At 45.2% G+C, this 11,906-nt stretch overlaps 1 protein-coding gene across 5 annotated transcripts in view; it reads right to left on the reverse strand.

Moving 5' to 3' along the window:
• Positions 1 to 8,689, reverse strand: part of CEP112 (centrosomal protein 112) — a 471,778-nt gene extending 463,089 nt beyond the window's left edge. For 3 of the 5 annotated variants that reach the window (XR_007131880.1, XM_047758132.1, XM_047758130.1), the window contains exon 1: positions 8,569 to 8,689. The gene's annotated coding sequence lies outside the window, so the exon portion shown is untranslated. Of the gene's footprint in view, positions 1 to 8,216; positions 8,527 to 8,568 lie in introns of those variants that run through there. The other 2 variants (XM_047758133.1, XM_047758131.1) reach the window with 1 other exon arrangement.
• Between the last annotated feature and the right edge of the window lie 3,217 nt (positions 8,690 to 11,906).

Genomic DNA, 11,906 nt, shown 5'->3' on the forward strand with positions numbered 1-11,906 from the left:
TTAAAATTAAAATACTAAGATCTGCATGCCGAAAATGACAAAACGGATGAAAGAGATCAAAGAAAACTCATTACTATTAAATATCCCCAAATTGATCTATAGATTTAATGCAATTCCAATGAAAATCCCAGCAGTATTCTTTGTAGATATACACAAGCTGATGCCAAAATTTATATAGAAAGTTAAAAGAACTGGAATAGCAGAAACAACTCTGAAAAAAAGAAGAACAAGTTAGGAGGGCTCACATTACCTGGTTTGTTTTGTTTGTTTGTTTGTTTTTGTTTTTGTCTTTTTGTCATTTCTTGGGCCGCTTTCACGGCACATGGAGGCTCCCAGGCCAGGGGTCGAATCGGAGCCACAGCCGCCGGCCTACGCCAGAGCCACAGCAATGCGGGATCCGAGCCGTGTCTGCAACCCACACACAGCTCACGGCAACGCCGGATCCCCAACCCACCAACCAAGGCCAGGGATCTAACCCACAACCCCATGGTTCCCAGTCAGATTTGCCAACCACCGAGCCATGATGGGAACTCCTCACATTACCTGGTTTTAAGATGTACTCTAGGAGTTCCTGTCATGGCGCAGTGGTTAACGAATCCGACTAGGAACAATGAGGTTGCGGGTTCGGTCCCTGCCCCTGCTCAGTGAGTTAACGATCTGGCGTTGCCATGAGCTGTGGTGTAGGTCGCAAACGCGGCTCGGATCCTGCATTGCTGTGGCTCTGGCGTAGGCCAGTGGCTACAGCTCCGATTCGACCCCTAGCCTGGGAACCTCCATATGCCACGGGAGCGGCCCAAATAAATAGCAAAAAGACAAAAAAAAAAAAAGATGTACTCTAAAGCTACAGTGGCAAAGGCAACGTGGTATCAGTGAAAGGACGGGGCACAAAGACCAAAGGAACAAACTAAGTTGACCAAGACAGATGTGGACATGTGGACAGCTGATACTCGACAAAGGTATAGTTCATGGAGCAATGAGAGTTTTCACAACAAATGATGCTATACCAACCGGGCATCCATATGCATAAATAAATAAATACGCAAGCCTCCAAATAACTTCATACTGTACACAAAAATTAGCTCAAAATGAATTACAGACCTAAACACAAAATGTAAAACTATGAAACTCCTAGAAGAAAACAGTTCATGACCTGAGGTTAGCCAAGTATTTCTTAGATACAAGTCTAAAAGCACTACCCACAAAAGAAAAAACTGATATACTGGATTTTATCAAAATAAAAAAAAAAAAAAAACCTCTGTTCTGCAAGGAACTCTGTCCAGGAGTTGAAAAGACAAGCTAGAGACTGGGAGAAAATACTGCAAATCATATATCTCAAAAAGGACCTATATCAAGAGCACATAAAGAACTTTTAAAACTCTACCACAAGAAAATAACCTAATAAAAATAATGAGCAAAAAATTAGTCCCTTTACCAAAGAAGATACACAGCTGACAAGTGAGCATCTGGAAAGATGCTTGACATCGTTAGTCATTAGAGGAATGCAAATTCAACCCCCAATGAGATATCACTATACACCTATTGGGACACTAATAAAACAGCTAAAATTAAAAATGCAAGCAATACCAAGGTTGACAGTGCAGGACAACAGGAATTCTCATGTACTGCTGGCAGGAACACAAAATGGTGCAACCGCTCCGTAAAACAGCTGAGCCATTTCTTACACAGGTTAAACATACACTTACCATATGACCTGGAATCCTACTCTCAGTATTTATCCAAGGGAAACAAAATCTATATTCACACAAAAACCCGAATGTAATGTTTACAACAGCTTTTTTATTCTGTGACCACCAAACACTGGAAGCAGTCCAAAGGTCCCTCCCCTGGGAGATGGATAAACCAACTGTGGACTATCCCGACAATGAAGCAGTGCTCAGCCACAGAAAGGAAGCAACTGCTAATACACCCAACAACATCGATAAAATGTACTGTGCTAAGTGAAAGAAGCCATTCTCAAATGGATGTATGACAACATCCATTTGTGTGACATTCCAGAAAAGGCAAAAATATAGGCATAGAGAACAGATCAATGGTTCAGAGGTGTCAGCACTTGGGGGGGGGGTGCTGAGGACAAAGTAGTGGCACAACGAAATTACTCGGGGTGCTGGAGTTGTTCTGCATGCTGTCAGTAGGTTATAAGAACCTATTTGACACATGTATAAAAATTCATAAAACTGTATACCAAACAAGTGATTTTAACTGTACCTAAATGTAAACATTTTAGATCTGATCAAAAAACTCAAAACATTGGTCCTCATGTATCTTCCTAATCAGCAAGAAAAACACTGATTATAAAGGGGGTGAACTCCTGAAATCAGAAACATAGCTTTTGACAAAATTCCTGAAGTTAAAAATATACTCAATGCTCCACATGTTCCTCTAAGTTTTGAAATGTCCTGGTAGGGATGTGTCATTTATTCCGTTGACAAGGTGTTTAGAAAAAAGGCTCTGTTGCGCCTCATCAGCTGCCTTGCTTCCCAGACCACCGTCCCTCTACTGAATGGGCTTCTAGTAGTGACCTCAGTTTCCTCCTTGCTCTTATCAACAGCCTCTGCATAGAAAGTTGTCTCCCCAGGCTCTGTAGGAAAACCCTAGCTTTCACCGGCCAGCTTGACTTTCCTCACAGCCCTCAGAGGGGACAAGGCTTCCCATGCCCTCTCTCAGGTACCAGCAGGCCCTTCCTGGAGTCCTTCCCCACCCCCAACCTTGCCCAGGAAGGAAAACAGTCCCTGAGAGCCACGCTGCCACTTTCCAACCACCGCGCCCCCAATCTCAACCCCCACCCCCCCCATCTGACGGTACTACTACTTCCATTCTCACTGCTGCCACCTGCCAGCCCATCAGCCTCTTGACCCCTAAAACTCTCTCCCCTCTCCATCTTCTCTCCCCACTCAGCAAGTCAGCGATCACCCTCCTTCGCTCCTTAACTACGGGTTTGCGGGAAGAACGTGGCACTGCCTTGCAGTCAGAAAGCGTCAGTCGAGGGTGAATCCTCCAGGGTCTTTTACCATTTCCTGCTCCTCATAGCAGCACTGAAGCTTTCGCCAGACCTCTTAAGCCCCTCGTGCCCTTCCAGCCTCTTCTTACTTCCCACTCCAGCAACCTGACCTCCGGCTTCAGAGAGAAAAGGACGGTCAGGAGGTACCAGCCGGACAACGCTCCTCCCCCCAGCTCTCCACTCGCCTCTTAGAGAACATCCTTACCTGCGCTGCTGCTTGATCGCCTCTTCCTGCCAATACACCTCCGGCCTACCAACTACCGGCTCGCTCGTTCACACCTGCCATGCCCACGACTCCTTCCCTCCACTGATCCCATCTGCCAAAGCCCCTTGAACCGGGAGAACAACAAACACTCAGAAATATCTCAAAATCTGCCGGCATCTCAATGCTCACTGCCGCTCTCACAGAAAGCACTTACACACCACTGCCACGGCCGGCCTTTCTGCTGACCGTTTCCCCTGCCCGAGCTCCACTGGCCCTTCGAGTTCCTAAGTACAAAGCTAATACATAACCAAGCGGGACCCTGTGGGGCCTTCCCAGCATGGACACCCATCCATGGACTCCACCTGCCTTTTGTCTGTAGAACAACTTTCATCAAGGAATAAATTTAATCAGAGAAGTGAGAAAATACAGAAAAAAAGGAAAACAGTCAAGACAGAATAATAACAGTTCAGCTGTTCAACAAAGTCAAGGACCTTTAGTTCTTCTTCGAGGACGACAGATAATATTCTGAGCCATGTCTTTTAAGCTGTTTTGCAGACAGTGAAACCTGCACCAGGTGGAAGAAGGTACCTTTGTGCTGCACACAAGCATGCAGACCCCTGGGCGGGTGGAACCAGAAGGCTGCTGATGCTGACTCCCCATGACCCCACCGCAATCCGAAGACCGTCCACGAGCTGACCACCGCCCGCTCCTTGAACACTACCCCCTCCAAGGGGGGGGGGGGGCACCCGCCTGCTGTGGCCCCCTTTGCCTGGCAAAACGATAAACCTGTTCTTTTCTGCTTCACCCAAAACTTTGTCTCTGTGTTTCTATTCAACACTGGTGAACAGAGGCCGAGTTTCAGTAACACTAAAGCTTATCACTCCCTGCCTAGACCGCCCACCACAGCAGAGTATGCTCCAAACCCAAAGTCAGGGCTACAAGTGCCTTTGCATTCTGAGCCCATCTCTCAGCCCTGCCTACACACCCACACCCACACCCACACCACACCCATACCCACACCCATACCCACACCCACACACTGCACCTGACTATCCAACCCACCAATGACCATGCACCACCAATGAACTCCTCACCTTCTTCAAACACTCCAAGCCCTCACAAAAACACACCTCCTTTTCACAGGCTGTTCCCTCTGCCTGGATTCAGGTAGATGCAACTCAAATGTCACTTCTGAGGAAAGCTTGCCCAATTTAGCCGAGACTTACCCCATTCTTAGCGTGCACTGCTCCCATCTGTGTGGCAGCCTTTATCAGGCCATTATTTTCTTTTCACACATGTGTGTATTATTTATATGTCTTCTACTATCTGTGAGATGCTCCTGGAAGGCAGAGACTGTGACGTACACACCTTGGTAGGCACCCAAAACACTGCATGACACGTAATAAAAGCCGAGAAACTGACTGATAAATAAATGCTAACTAAAGGGATTAGTGTCCTACTTGTATATGACTAATACAGCAGACCTCAGAGATGCTGCAGGTTCAATTCCAAACCACAGCAGTAAAGCAAATATCGCAAGAACATGAGTCACACAAATATAGTAGAAACAGTACCTCTTATATACACTGGGAAACCAATGTGTATAAAAGGTATGTTTAGTCTATACTGTAGTCTCTTAAGTATTCATTAGCAGTATGGCTAAAAAAAATGTATATACCAACAAAAAAATGTATATACCTTAATTTTAAAAAGTTTATTGCTAAAAAATACTATTCATCTTCTGAGACATCAGTGAGTCATAATCTTTCTGCTAGTGGAGAGTTTGAAATATTATGAGAATTACCAAAATCTGATACAGAGACATGAAGTGAGCAAATGTTGTTGGAAAATGGCACCATTAGACTTGCTCAGTGCAAGGTTGCCACAAATCTTCAACTTGTTAAACAATGTAGTATATGTGAAGCATAATAAAGCAAAATCCAGTAATACAAAGTACACCTGTATTTTTTTTTAAGTTCTATTCTGAGTACCAAATAGGTCTTCTCAAATAGAAATACTACTGACCTTAATTCTATTTACCAAAACTCCTCATTGTACCGTCTGCATTACAGTAGAAGAAACATATTTTCAAATTCAAGACTTGTTAAGAAAAAATTTATTTAAGTGCATTTTTCGATTGATTAGCTGGCTTGGGGTTATTTGGTTGGTTGGTTTTGTTATGTGTTTTATAGTAATGTATGAATGCAGCTATAATAACTAGCTGCATTCATACATAACTATATCAGTTACGTACTTGGTAACAGAAAGCTATAACACCACTGCTTGATGTTAGCTCATAAAGCTAAAAGGCGACGATTCAAAAGGATGAGCAGGAGTTCCCACTGTGGCCCACCGGATAAGAACCTGACATAGTCTCCCTGAGGATGTGGGTTCTATCCCTGGCCTCTCTCAGTGGGTTAAGGATCTGGCTCAGATGCAGCTCAGAACCAGTGTTGCTGCTGTGGTGTAGGCCTGCAGTTGCAGCTCTAATTCAACCTCTATCCTGAGAACTTCGATATGCTATAAGTGTGGCCATAAAAAGAAAAGGGGGGGGGGAGGGATGAACAAACAAATGGAAACTTACAAACCCAGAATTTTAAGCACAGCTCTGGTCTAGAAGTGTACTCTCAGGCTTAAATAGTTCATCTTCCCCATGTACTCAAACATACGCCTGAGGGCACCCATTAACTAGGTACCCATAACATAAAACAAAAATATTCCTAATAATCACTAATGCTCAATAAATCCCTTGACACAGGCAGGAAATGTTAGTATTTAGTGTTAGAGGAACACTTTTTACTCAAGAGTAAAAAGACTCATCCAAAGACATGAAATTAAGCACAAAGCTCAGATTAGAGTTCTGAAATCCTTAGCTCTCAGATCCATTGTCTCTCACCTCCTGGCCATTTAAATATAAATCAGCAATATCACCAACTAATAAAGAAGTATTCTGAAAAGTAGAAATGCAATTGGAATTGCTATAATGACATGCAATACTGGAGTACACATTTTTTTAAAAAAAGCACAATGAAGAATCAATGTGATACTTGGCAAAAGCTAAAAATCAGCTTTTCCTCAGAGTTCCCATAGTGGCTTAGCAGTAACAAACCCAAATAGTACCCATGAGGATGTGGGTTTGATCCCTGGACTTGCTCAGTGGGTGAAGGATCCTGCGTTGAAGTGAGCTGTGGTGTAGGTCACGGACACAGCTCAGATCCCACAGCATTGCTGTGGCTGTGGGACAGGCCAGTGGCTGTGGTGTAGGCCAACAGCTGTAGCTCCGATTCCACCCCTAGCCTGGGAACTTCCATGTGCTGTAGGTGTGGCCCTAAAAAGTAAAAGAAAAAAAAAAAATAAGAAATAAAAAATAAAAAATAAAATCAGCTTGGAGTTGCCGTCGTGGCGCAGTGGCTAACGAATCTGACTAGGAACCATGAGGTGGTGGGTTCGATCCCTGGCCTCGCTCAGTGGGTTAAAGATCCGGAGTTGCCGTGGGCTGTGGTGTAGGTCGAAGAGGAGGCTCAGATCCTGCGTTGCTGTGGTTGTGGTGTGGGCCAGCGGCTGCAGCTCCGATTAAACCCCTAGCCTGGGAACCTCCATATGCCGCGGGAGCGGCCCTAGAAAAGGCAGAAATAAATAAATAAAATAAAACAAAATAAAATAAAATCAGCTTTTCCTTATCCCTTATTTATTCTACAACAAAATGAAAAAAAATGCAAAAAGGAAAAAACTAAGTTACCGTTTCAAACCTTCAAAGAATCCTCGTTACACAAATTCCATCTTATAAATAAGTCATATCTACTTAGTTCCAGCTAGTCAAAAAGTTTTACTCTTTATTAGAACTGCAGATTTAAATTATTAGGATTTTAAAAGTAAGTAAAGCTATATCTTTGACGCAGGTTTGCGCCTATCAGTCTCATAAACTACTGCAAAAGCAAAAAAAAGAAGTAAATTCGGTGGCTCTTGCTTGTAGATAAAACATTTGGATCATGTCTTTTATTTAACCCATCAGCATTGTGTTTTCTTAAAACCTGTGTTTAGGAGGACAGCTACAAAATGGGCTAAGACCTTCTCAAGGTGCTTAACTGTCACAGGAGTCAGCAAAACATAAGCAAGCCACAAATATTAAAAGGTCCTGGGGGAAAAAAAGCAGCCACAGAGCTAAACAAGGAAAACACCTCAGGTGGCTCATCATGCCCCTTGCCAAACAAAAGAAACTTAATCCTCGAAGTTGTGTAATATCAATTTTGTTCAATCAAACTGTATTTTATACACATGTCGGGTCATTTAAGAAAACCTGAAATCCGTCCTTCAGTAACCTAAAACGGTCTACAGGTGCATGTTTTAGCTGGCTTACACCACGGGATGTTTGGGCAGTTACCACAGCACTGATTGAGCCTTGGCACGTTACGTGCTTTAGAAACATATCCCAGCCATCACCCTTGGAGACAGGCACTATTTCAGGACTATTTCACAGGGGAGGAAGCTGAGGCCTGCTGGGGTTAAGGAACTGACCCAGGGTCCGGCAGGAAGTGGCAGCTGGGCCTGGACAATGCACAGACGACTGTGCGCTCCACTCCACTGCAGCCTGACCACTACGAAGAGACTCGTGTCATTTCATGGGCCTTTTCTTATTTGTATGCATCTTTAAACACGAAGGACAAATGCTAAAAACAGCTGCACGATGATCAGCACACAAGCTGTTCATACGTACTTAACGTGTCCTGGTGAACACTTAAGCTCAGACCCACGGTCGCTCCCAGCACGCCCTGATGCTGGGACAGGGCCTTCCCCGAGCGGGCTGTTGCTACAAAGGACCGGGGACACGGGTTCTGCTCTCAATCCAGAGCCGGCGATCCAGTTCAGGAGTGGAGGTGACAACTCAAGCGGTGCGGTGCCCCGAAGTAACTTCTCCTCCCGAGTGGGCAAAACACGCACCGGGCTCGGGGCGGACGGCCTGCGAGGCCCGCGGGGCCGAGGCCGCTTCCCTACCTTGTCCGGTACACAGACTTCTCACACGCGCCAGACCCCTGGGTCAGATTTCTGGACCCCGTCATGCTGACCACCTCCATCCGTTTATCCAACTTTATCAGAACTCGCCCCATCCGGGCCCGGACCGGATTTCACCCAGCAAGTGAAACCGCAGCGGTCCGCGCGGAGACCCCCATGCGGGGGCGCGCGCCCCACAGGCCCGAAGAACCCGCCCGGGGCCTGCGGGGCGACGCCCCTCCCTGAACGAGCCCGCACGGGCGCGGCGATCCCACCCGCGCAAAATTCCACTGGAGAACCTGGGTGTGGGGACCGGCGAGGCAAATACGGATAAACAAGAACCTGGCGCCCCTACATGCAAGCTTTCCGATGGGCCGCCGCCGCCGTCGCCGCCGCTACGAAACGGTTTCAAATCCTTGCGGGCCGCGGCGGTCGCCACCGCCCAGCAGGCCGGAGGCGGGGACTTCCCCACACGCATTCCCCCGCCCCCCTCCCTCACTCCTTCAGCCGGGGGGGGGGGGGGGCTGGTTGCCAAGGCGACGCTCCGGGAACGCCTGCGCTCGTTTCCCCTCCCTCTCCGAGGAGGCTCGCGCTGGGCGGCGTTGCCATGGCGACGTCCAGGCCCTCCGCGCAGCCTCCAGATTCACTTCCCAGCCTGGCGGCCCCTAGGCCATCCCCGCGAGGTTCCCAGGATAATTGGACCCCGGTCTGGACACTGCTACTCTAGGGCAGCCCGTTCGGAGAGGAGCGTATGAACACTTTAGGGGCTGTAGAGAAAGATCAGGTAGAGAGTAAAGAAAATGGGATTGCAGGAGGCTATTCACAGAGAGGTGTATGCTTTATTTAGACAGACAACACTGAATGAGTCTAAAGAAGCAAGAACTTAACTGCCAGGTATCTCACAACCCAGAAGTGAGTGCCCTTGAACTAAACAAGAAAATGAACATTCGTTTTTTTGTTTGTTTGTTTTGCATTGAGCTCTATCCAAGATCTGAAACTTACCCCAAATTCTGAAGATGCTGAAATAAAATGAAAAGTCTTTGTGTTTACCAGTTCGGTGTAGAATAACAAGATCGAGTGGAAAATGTATTTTTGCTGCTCCCAGGAAATCTCATTCACCTTGGGGCAGTCTCCATGTTTGCATCGCTGTTGTGGTTTGCTTTGGTCTTCGATTCCATTTCTGGAAAAGCTCTGAACTACATATATTTTTAAAATACCAAGCAAAAACAAAATTTAAATTGTAAAAACACTCACTTAAATGAAATTCAGTTTACCACAGTTTTTCATGTAATTTCACAACAGGATTCCTCCTGCAGTATCTTTGCAATACACTCAGTGTGATGCCAAATCTAACATAAACACAGCTTGAAGCATCTTTTCAATTTTCTATAAAGAAAATAGAAGATTCATTCATTTGTAACCAGTTGCTTTCAAGCTTCCAGAGTAAAATCGTATTCTTTCCAAGGTGCTTTTGAAACTCTCCCACTGGAAGGAACAGTTTTTCCCACCAATGGTTTTTCATTGTTTCAGTGACAAATTATGAAAGCTAAGGGAAAGAAAAGTATGAAATACTTTTAAGAAGGTTTAGTTTTTCAAAAGCCTATTTAAACATGTTTATAGCTAAAGAATGATCAATAATTCAGTCATTTGCGCAGAGAATCTGGCCTGTAAAACCCACACATGCAAATACAAGAATCTGACCACTGAATGAAGAGGTTCAAAACCACATTGCTGAAAGAACATGAAATGCATTTGACAAATGATGTTTAAAGGAATATGAGCAGAAAAGTAGAAGAAAAAAGGGGGGATCGAAGAAAAAATGCAACAAAGTCAAGTTCATCTGAGAAGAAATAATTGCAGCAGGAAAAAATGTGACAAAGTTAAAAGGTTAAAAGTAAATTTTTTAATATTTTTTCTCTTTAGGTGAAAGTAAAAAGATGAGAAAATCTCCCTTTACACTTTCAAGAACCAGCAGATTGTCATACACACACACACATATGTAGCGATGCAAGCAAAAATGTTATGATGCACATGTAGGGATTTTATAATTATTTATGTTATTCTTATGTAGCCGGGATACCAGCTTGAGCCTGAGCTATGTTCACCTTAGAATTCAAGCCTGTATGTCATAGTTAGAGAACTGGTAGACAATTAAAATCTCTTTGCATAATAACCAAGGAAGCTTCTAGGAAGTAACTCATCCTAGGAGATGGTAAGCAGATCTGACAGTACACAAACATTGAAGGGACAGGCAGTTCTACACAAAGCACATAAAGTGCTAGCCATGAGTGGACTTCCAGCTCTCCTCCTTTGTTTGTAGTAGATTCCTAATCTAAGGTGAAGATCTTCCTTTGAGAATCTTAAAAAGCTGTAACTCTTTCCGCCTCCCATATTCCACCACCATCAAATGCCCACATGATAAGAGTACAAATCAAAGGGCTCTCCAAATATCAAGTTCATCTATGGAATCTAGGTTAAGAACTTCTTCCCTATGAATATTATATCCATTTAAACATTGAGAACAGAAGCCGTAAGCAGCATTTGTGTCCGTATTTTCTTTGTCCCCCCCCCTTTTTTTTTTTTTGCCTTTTTAGGGCCACTCCCACGGCATATGGAGGTTCCCAGGCTAGGGGTCTAATCCGAGCTGTAGCCACTGGCCACAGCAACTCGGGATCCGACCGCGTCTATGACCTACACCACAGCTCACGGCAACACCAGATCCTTAACCCACCGAGCGAGGCCAGGGATCGAACCCTCAACCTCATGGTTCCTAGTCGGATTTGTTAACCACTGTGCCACAATGGGAACTCCTATCTCAGCATATATTTATTGAACATCTAGTGTGTGTAGATTACCTTAGGGGAATGTTACTTCTGCCACAGTTGGTCTGACACTTCAGCTCACATGTTGCTTCCTCAAAGAGGCTGTCAATGATTCTCAAACCATCCCTTATTCTCTTTCAAAGCCTCGTGTTCTTTTTCTTCATTGCCTTTGTCAAAATTTGTAATCAAATTTTTTTTTTTGTCTTTTTGCCATTTCTTGGGCCGCTCCCACGGCATATGGAGGTTCCCAGGCTAGGGGTTGAATTGGAGCTGCAGCCACTGGCCTACGCCAGAGCCACAGCAACGCGGGATCCGAGCCGCATCTGCGACCTACACCACAGCTCACGGCAACACCGGATCCTTAACCCACTGAGCAAGGGCAGGGATCGAACCCTACAACCTCATGGTTCCTAGTCGGATTCATTAACCACTGCGCCACGACGGGAACTCCCAAAATTTGTAATCAAATATTAACCGACGTTAAAGATCTTTTTTAAAAATAATCTCCGCAAGGACAAGGACCCTATCGGCTGGGTTCACCATGGCAGACCCAGAAACTTGCAGAGTTCCTCGCATGGAAAGGCAATTCGTATGGGTTTACTGAATCAAAGAATTAATGCAGATTGGTCCTCGATGTTTTCTCTGTACCTGGGGTGAAATACGGCCACCCCATAGCTCCCTACTTAATAAAGCTTCCATTCAACAGGCCCAGAAGACTGACCTCCGAATCCAAATTTCTAAGAGAGTGAATGTGACTGGTCTCATTTGAATAGCATGAGCACTCTTAGTCCAATCAGGTTTGGTTGGGAGATGGGGCATCCCTTTATATAGGCATGATCACATCAGCTCACATTTGTGCTTGGGGGGACAG

Source organism: Phacochoerus africanus, chromosome 14 (assembly GCF_016906955.1).
Source record: "Phacochoerus africanus isolate WHEZ1 chromosome 14, ROS_Pafr_v1, whole genome shotgun sequence".
In the NCBI taxonomy this organism is placed as follows: Eukaryota; Metazoa; Chordata; class Mammalia; order Artiodactyla; family Suidae; genus Phacochoerus; species Phacochoerus africanus.